The sequence below is a fragment of the Mizuhopecten yessoensis genome, unplaced genomic scaffold (genome assembly GCF_002113885.1).
Source record: "Mizuhopecten yessoensis strain PY_sf001 unplaced genomic scaffold, ASM211388v2 scaffold8131, whole genome shotgun sequence".
Lineage (NCBI taxonomy): Eukaryota > Metazoa > Mollusca > Bivalvia > Pectinida > Pectinidae > Mizuhopecten > Mizuhopecten yessoensis.
In genome coordinates this window covers 884,236-893,485 of record NW_018407394.1, presented here as the reverse complement: position 1 = coordinate 893,485, position 9,250 = coordinate 884,236, and positions in this window count along the sequence as shown.

Here is a 9,250-nt window from a genome sequence, read left to right as displayed (position 1 = left end):
ATTCTGGTAAATATGGTGTTCAGTTTCGACTTGACGATTCTCCATACGAATGATGTCCATGCCCGATATGAGGAGATAAACCAATATGGTGACGTATGTGGTAAGGATACAAACAATCCATGTTTTGGAGGTATTGCTAGACTTAAGACAAAAGTTGACCACTTCCGGTCAAACACCACAAACACGATTCTCGTAGACGCTGGAGATCAGTTTCAGGGTACTCTGCTGTTCTCTGCTCTCGGAGGAACTGCATGTTCAACTTTCATGAACTTTGTAGAATATGACGTCATGGTAAGTATGTGTTGGCGATTGTAACAGCATTTGGTGGTAGTCAAACAGCGTTCTGCAAGCTTCATCTGCATTAATCACATAAGGAAGCTGAAGTATTTATGGAACAATGTTTTCCTTATCTAAAAAAGTAATAATTTAATCAGGATTGCTATCAAATGGTGGCATTTTTGAATCCAGGAAGAAGATATATGTTTTGTTTTTCATCTATTAAGAACTATCTTTGTTAAAATAAAAGATGATAGGGGAGGTGACACATGTCACGATGACAATATATTGAAGTATATACAGTAGCACCTGTAGAATAACCAGTAGTCACACTGATTTACTAGAAATAGACTTATTTAACATTTTAACTAATATAGAATTAGACTTGTATGTCCCTGTTGGGAATCATCTCATTAATATCAATCTATACCAACAAGTTTTGCCTTGATTGAACGAATATTATATGCAATATTTGACAAACAAGGATGATTCTCGCTTGCTTTGTGGCCATGACATTCATGGTCCTATCAATGGCGGATTTTGCGATGAAGCAGAAGACGCGTAGCCTTCTGGAACTCCTGGTCTTATTCCTTTTGTAGGTTTTTTCAATGGTTTCGATTTAATCTTTCCTCTGTTTTACAATGATGTGAATATGTCACTGTATAAGACTTTTCGAGAGAAAAAAACATTATAAAACTGAATCGAATGAAGTTCATTTAAAAAAGGGAATATCGACATTGTGATTCGTATATGTTTGGAATTATGATACACAAAACCAATATGAACCAGATCGAATGCATTTTATCATTACCTTTCATCATAAAAAAGTTTTGGTAAAAACTCTGTTAAATTTAGAACGAAAAAGACATTTAGGGTCTTCCATATTACGTACTGATTATTTATTATGCAAAACATATTATACAAGGCCAGCAAATCAATTGAATAATGCCCCAGCTTTAACTCATTTTACAACGATTGTACACTTAAAGCAAACGATCTTCACACACAAATGTAAACGCATCTGATTCATATAGCACATCCTATAAGTTCTTATATGTGACGTTTCGATGACTAGTACGATATGCTCTCTGTAACCTTCATCAGAAAAAATGACCAGTGAAGTGTATATACACTAAATCGAGTCATTTCTGTACATATATAACAACGAATTGTACATTTGCTTACAGCGTAGCTGAATCGATATCGGTTTGCGTGGACAAATTGTACATATTTGACACCTTTGTGGACATACGCTTCACTGGCCATTTGTCACATATAAACACTTATTGGTTGTACTACATGAATCCTTTCACAATCCATTCTTACCAACCTAAATAAAATGTTCAGAAATATCCCAACAACGTACGGACAAGATGTTGTCAAATATGTGCGGAAACTAGAGAGACTAGAAAAGAAATTAGCAAGACATAGAAATAGCATTTTGTTTACGCTGAGACTTACATATAACAACTACAAGTCTGAAAATATTAGGTGGACAATTAACACATTATCTGCTAGAAATATCATCAGGAAAGCACAGAGAGGTCTAGACAGAGAGAGGATTCGGATTGTAAACATATTACAGGACAGTACTATCGACACTGTAGGGGATATGAACAAACACATGAAGCTTATAGGTAAACGAGCGCTCGACACAACCAAACAACAACGCCACTTGCCTAAATGAAATAGTCTTGTAGAGAAATCAACACAACACAACGCCGATACAAATGTCGCTCTGAATGATTCTATGCTAACAAAATGGGAAGTCAATATCACTAATAAGGAGCTCACCAATAGCGAGAAAACATACGTTACCCGGTAAGGATATGAACTATGGTCATGACAAAAAACATATGAACAGTTGAACAATCCAACTCAATAGTTTTAAAGGCGTCCTATAGCCACCCAGTCAAAATTAAAACAAAAGAGCAAGATTACTGAAGGCCAATACATATATCTATATCCCACGGCAGAGAACACTCCTAGAATGAACTGTAAACCCAAGATCGACATACAGGGAAACCAACGGAGGCCTATTGTGGGCTACGCTGGGTCTATTGGTTACAAGATATTCTTGGATCGCTAATGGGTAAATCGGAAAACCATGTTAAGAACTCGAAACGTCTAACGGAAGGTAATATGTCTCTGATCATAATTCAGGAAGACGTACACTCATTTCACATTATGTTGAATCTCTCTTTACCAACACATCCGTTGACGATACACTTAAAATGATTAGAATTAGGATTAGACAGATCCTGGCGTAAGAACACAAACCTCCAGATTCAGGACAAAATGGGTTTGCAGGAATTTGTGCTGACTACAACAATATTTTAGTTTCCGAGACAACATCTATCAGCAACGCTTCGGCACTGCTATGGGTATTCCAGTGTTTCCCATTGTGGCCAGTTTGTTCATGCAACAACTGGAGCAAGAATCAATAGCCACTGCCAGCCTAGCTTATGGAAACGATATGTTGACGACATTATCATTAAAGTAATTGTCACTCTAAAATTGGAATGAAACTATTACAATAGCCTGTAACGTTTCAAATAACTTATATATTTATTAGAAGCAACAGATACTTACATGCATGCAGTTTTAATTGATGAAGGTATATTTCTTTTAATCTGCCCGAAAGCTAGATTTCTTTTTGCGTGATAAATTTGTCCTGAATATCTGTCTCCATATCCTGTATTAACAGCATCCATTCGTGTAGGTCGGGGATCGAGAAAAGAATACACCTGCTTTTACCCACCGCATGTATCGTAAGAGGCGACTTATGCGGAAACCCCTGCAGAATTGGGATTTTACTTTTGTGCCCTACCCTTGGGGACACAAAAGCGATCAAAATATATCTGCTGCAGCGATGCATTAGTTGGGGTGTATTTTTCTCTGCTTCTAACTACCTGTTATTTCATAGTGCCTTGCTTGGTAATACCTTACTTTCATCTTTAATGTTGAATGTTCGCCAAGGTGAGGAAGGCAATGGGTTCACTCCCAAGGCCGGGACATATCAAAGACCTTAAAATGGTAGTTGTTATTCCCTGCTTAACGTTCAGCATTTGGAGTAATGGCAACAACTGGTTGACCCCTTGTCAGTATTATGTGACCGGGCCGCGGAATGCTGTGCTGGGTGCCTTTGGCATGGTAAACGGTATTTCAGTGAGATAGCACTATAAAGTCGGCATCAGATCCGCGCTATCACAAGGTGGCGAGTACTTCAACATACCCTGTCCCCGGCACATATACACACATGCACGCTTACACAACACACAAAGAGGCACGTCCTTAAATGACATTATCTGTTAATAGGACGTTAAACAATATTTAACTAAACCACACCAATATTAAGACCTTGTTGAAATTTGAGATGAATATCATTATATTGCACCAACCAGCAAAACCTGCTTTGAAGAATATTTAATATACTATTTCATACCATTAATAGCAGCAGGATATATTCATTATCATATATTTATAACAACACTTGTGTAGGGTGCTGTTATACAATTTGAAAATATAAATTCTGGAGATGATGAAAATTTTCCAAATACAAATTTATTAGAATAAATTTCTCTAGGTCGGGTGGTGATTTCTGGAGTATTCAAAAACACACTCGTACAGTCCGATGCCTAGGTCCGGGGTCTTCCCCGAATACCGACTCTGCTTAAAATCACATGTTTACGTAGGTGGTCAGTTGTGATGATAGTGAGTTATAGTCTATTGCAGTAAAGTGTACAGGTAAATTGCACAGGTATTTAAACTTCTGATAACTAATCAGATAATCAATAGCTGCTAATAATTGCAAAATAATAATCAATATTTAGAGTTCCGATCCCAAACTGTTCTTCTGATAACTAATCAGATAATCACTAGCTGCTAATAATTGCAAAAGAATCAATAATATTTAGAGTTCCGATCCCAAGCTGTTAAATGGGTAATGTTCAAAACAGCAGCACACTTTGGAGAATTATCATATTTTGCTCTGTACTTGAAAACATCAACTTCTTTACTCAGTGAATGTGAATTTTGTATTCAGTATTTGTCACCGTTTTAGTTAAACTTGTACCTTCAGACTTTTGTGATTTCTCTTATAATTATTGTCATATAAAACTTGTACTTATTTTCAGATTTGTGTAAACTTGTGTGACTTTATCTGTTATTGTGTTTTTTGATGCATAGATATTAGTTAAACTTGTACTTTCAGACTTGTGTGATTTCTCTTATAATTATTGTCTTATAAAACTTGTACTTGTGTGCTTTGATACATCAACTACAAGATGGCAAACGCTCAGATCAACGTCAGGTTCATCACCAACAGAAAATGCGGACAGAACCTTTCCCATGGGTAGAAGGAGACCGACCAATCTGGAACCACTTCTCAACAGAAGGACTTCGGACTACCAACCATCTGGAAGCTTGGCACGGAAAACTGAAGAAAAGAATACTGCAGGCCCCCCCCAACATCTACACCATCATCCAGACGTTTAATGACAGACAGAACGTGAATGACATCAGCCGGATCCAGAGAGATGCAGGAGGCACTACTCAACCCCCAAAGAAGAGATACGCCAACATTGACAGACGCCTGGACACCCTGAAAGACCGTTATCAGACTGGAACTATCGACCTGATGACCTACGCCGATTCAGCATCACAGCTTCTGCATCTGGGATAGAGTGTTTTGTGCTAGAGACTTAAGTGATATATATAGAGAATGTGATTTGTGCTAGAAACTTAATGATTATCCTTTAGTGCGGTTTTAAACTGTGTATTACTGTTATATGTATGAATAGAAACTTTATTTTATTGCTGACATTAGTATCAATGTTGCTTGTATTAAGGAATTTTGTTTTTCATAAAAGGAAACTCTCCTTTTTATATAATGTAAATATCAATATTTAATGATTATTTTCTTTTACTTAGTGCTGTATTAAATGTGTATTACAGTTATTATATGTATGAATAAAAACTTTCTATCCATTTTATTATTGACTTTAGTATCATATCTACAAAATGAGTTGACATTCTTAGTTGAAACAGGCTATAACTAAACTTCAAAGGATTTACTATATAAACACATTCCTTCGAATTTTCCAGAGTTGGTATTCGGAACGTTTTTAAATGTGAACCTGATGCATCGGACTTGATAAATTGTGAAATTACAACTGACCCCATGTCTGTTTTTGATACGGATGAACTAAATCGGAAAATCGTGTCAATGAAATTGAATGTGCCCTAAGAAAACTTAAGTTAAATAAAGCACCCGGAACCGATGGTGTTCGCAATGAACATCTACGTTATGGAGGACGAACCCTGATACTATGTTTACAAAAGCTGTACACCAAATGTATCGAACTTGCTCACGTACCTGGTATATGGAAAAGAGGTTTAATTCTTCCTATTCACAAAGGTGGTAACAAGTCTCGGTGTGATCCCGCTAATTATCGACCAATTTCCCTGTTATGTTGTTCCTACAAATTATTTGAAAAGGTCATCAGCAATCGGATACAGGCCTCCCTGGCGACTTCAGTCCTTCCCTTCCCGAATCCACAACAGAACGGTTTCCGCAAATCTTTAGGATGTACGACGGCGTCTTTCTCTCTCCAGGAGACGATTTACCATAACCTTGAGTTAAACAGCACCGTTTATTTAGCCTTTCTCGATATTAAAAAGGCCTTCGACACTGTTTGGCACGGAGGGCTAATGGCAAAAGTAAAAGATCTTGGAGTCAATGGACAACTCTTCCAGTGTATTCGCGAGTCTTACACCGATATGGTGAGCGCTGTGACGTGGCAGGGAACGACGTCACCTTGGTTTCCTGTTGAGTCAGGGGTTCGACAAGGAGGAGTACTGTCGACATTTCTATACCAAACATTCATCGATTCCCTTCTTTGCAAGTTAGAGAATAGTAAGCTTGGTGCTAAAGTCCAATGCTTATTAACTGGAAATCCGACGTTAGCCGACGACATATCCTTGATCACAACTTCCCCGCTTTCACTTCAAAAGCTTCTGAACATTTGCTATGAATACAGTCGTGAGTGGAAATTCGTATTTAATCACTCAAAGTGTAAAACTGTTGTTATTGGAAATTACATCCCAAGACAGCCTGATGCTAGTTGGATGCTTGGACCTGTCACTATTGAGACCACCTCCTCTCAAGTTCATCTAGGAACTATTGTAAGCTCACAAATGTCTAACGCCGAACGCATCCAGGCTGCGTGTGACAAAGGGAGAAAGACGCTACATTCTATCATAGGGCTTTGTCCCTCAGCATGTGATATCAATCCTTTAGTAAAAATCAGTCTTTATAAGAAAGTGATACTACCTTCAATTCTATATGGATGTGAGCACTGGGTTCAACTCGGTAATACCGACCTCGCGAAACTTAGTCGCTTTCAACATTACGCTGCTAAGGTCATTCTTGGAGCTGATCGTCGTGCCAGGTCAGATATTGTTGAGCCTATACTTGGTTTGATTAGAATTTCTGCAGCTATTGATAAGAGGAAGCTAATATTTCTGGGAAAGCTTGTTCTGATGGAGCAGTCTCTCTTAACTAAGCAGATCTTCACAAGAAGACTATATTCATTCCTTCATTTGCAAACGGAAAATGTTGGAAGTGTTCGTGAAAGAGGGTTTGTTCCGGATATTGTGCAGATAATCTACAAATATAACCTGTCGTCTTACTTGGTTGCACACCTTCGTAACTACACGTTCCCCTCTAAGCTTCAGTGGAAGGGAATAGTGAGAAATTCCATAATGGCTACAGAAAACCTGACCCTAAAAGATCGACTAAGAAACAACCGTGATTTTGATATATTTAGGAACTGTCACTCCTCCTACAACCCGTACATTATGTTGCGCGCAGCAAAATCTAACAGAGACATAGAAGAAATTTATTCATTGTGCAGATTATTGGCAAAGCCTTCGCCACCTGACCAGAACGTTTGCTCCAAGTGTTCCCAGCATTTCTGTGACGTCATATCTCACTATTGCTGTACCTGTGAGTACACCAGCGAACTCCGGGCTCATTTTCTTCAGATGATCCTGCATAAGTTTGGATTGAATGTGTTCAATTACATTGATCAACATGACACTGCTACCTTTGTTCACAATTTATTAGGTGCAAAAACAGGTCCCCAATTTCAGGATGATACAACTCAAAAACTGTTTCTGATGCATGCAGCATACTTTGTCGTGCGCGCTTCGCGAACTCAAGTGAATGGAATGATTTAAGAAACCATGACTAAGACTTTTACTCGCATTCGCGAGGACACAGTTCTTTAGCTGCGCCCTACCGCGGCATTTTCTGTCCTTTATGTAATTTTTGCTTTTTTTTGCTTGTACTCAAATATCTCCTTTTTGGAGCAAATAAAGTGTGATGATGATGATTCTTAGTTGAAACAGGCTATAACTAAACTTCAAAGGATTTCCTATATAAACACATTCCTTCGAATTTTCCAGAGTTGGTATTCGGGGAATGAGCCCAAGGTCCTAAAAAGAGTTACAAATCATAATCATGCTCTAAGTACATTACACAATGGCAATTAAGTAAATAGTTTTTGAGTGACTTTTGCCATTCATAGCAATCGGCCTTTCAGACCAAAGCCGTACCCGACCAGGTAAGCCAATTTAGCTGTCCTTTGCCTGATTTTGATAGCAGTGTCCGATCTGGTAATACTAGTTAATCCCGTTACGTAAAAGAATTAAGTGAAAAGTGTAAATTGTATACGATGCATAAATTTATCTGACAACAATTGTTCAAACGAATTATACATGTCGACTTCAAAGAAACAGCTTCGTGAATAGAACTTATTTAAATTGACACAAAATAAGGAGAAACAATTCACACAAAATAGTTCCAGGATATTAATTATATTTATGTCACACGATGGAATAAATTATGGAATAAATTAAAAGAAAGTTAAAAAGTTGGTAGCTTAAAATACGCCAAATAACGAATATAATATTCTTTATTATATATATACCACTTTATACCACCTACCTGTACATGTCGTATGATAAATCCATTACCATGGGTTGTCAGTATGAGAATATTCAAGATGACGTTGGAAAAGACTTGAAAACAGCTTGAGAAAAAACTTAAGAGTGAGTTTTCCCATTTGAAAACTTATTTTGTCAAAAAAAAGGGGTCTGCTCGCGCGAGGTGACGTCTTGAAACGTAAATAGTACTGTATCCACACAAAGATTATCCGCGTAAGAACATGGTCTTATAATATAATAGAATATCATAAATCAATATATAGTTAAGAAAATATAGTATGAGGATATACAACATTAAAGCGTAAATTAGCATGTGGTGAAGCCAATGACGATAAGATTGTTTGAAAATGTTAATTTGCAGGTTCACGGTATTCCTCCGCGCAAATCCTCTATTTGTTTACGTTTATCAATTCATGGACCGAGAATCTCGCGATCGATGCTTATTGAGCCTAGAAGTAAATTAGAAAAAATGATAATAATTAAGTTGACTTTTTCTGAATGGAGAAAATATATAAGTTATAGTAGTATATATTCACATTTAATCACACTGTGTGGTGGACTCTAGATATTATCCACGTGCTCGCGATGAAAAACATGTTCTCACGACAAACTCTGAAAACACAGGGTAATACACTTTTCTCCTCCTGCTAGATCTGAACAATATATATACTATACGCGTCTGTGTCCTTTATCACACTAGAGGCACGGTAGTCTAGTGGAAGGACGCAATACTCGTGACCGAAGAGCCGCGGGTTCGAATCTCGTTACGTATACGGTACTGTGTTTAATCATTTAACATACAAAATACTTAACTCCGCTTGTTCCAGCCTATTCAGCTGTGCATGAGTACGTGGTTGGGCAGTGCTTGAATTGTTGAGTGCTAGCTATGAGTGCCGAAATGGCAGCACTGGCTGTATGCTCCCCACGGAGTTGAGAACGATAATAAAATTAATAATATTATTAG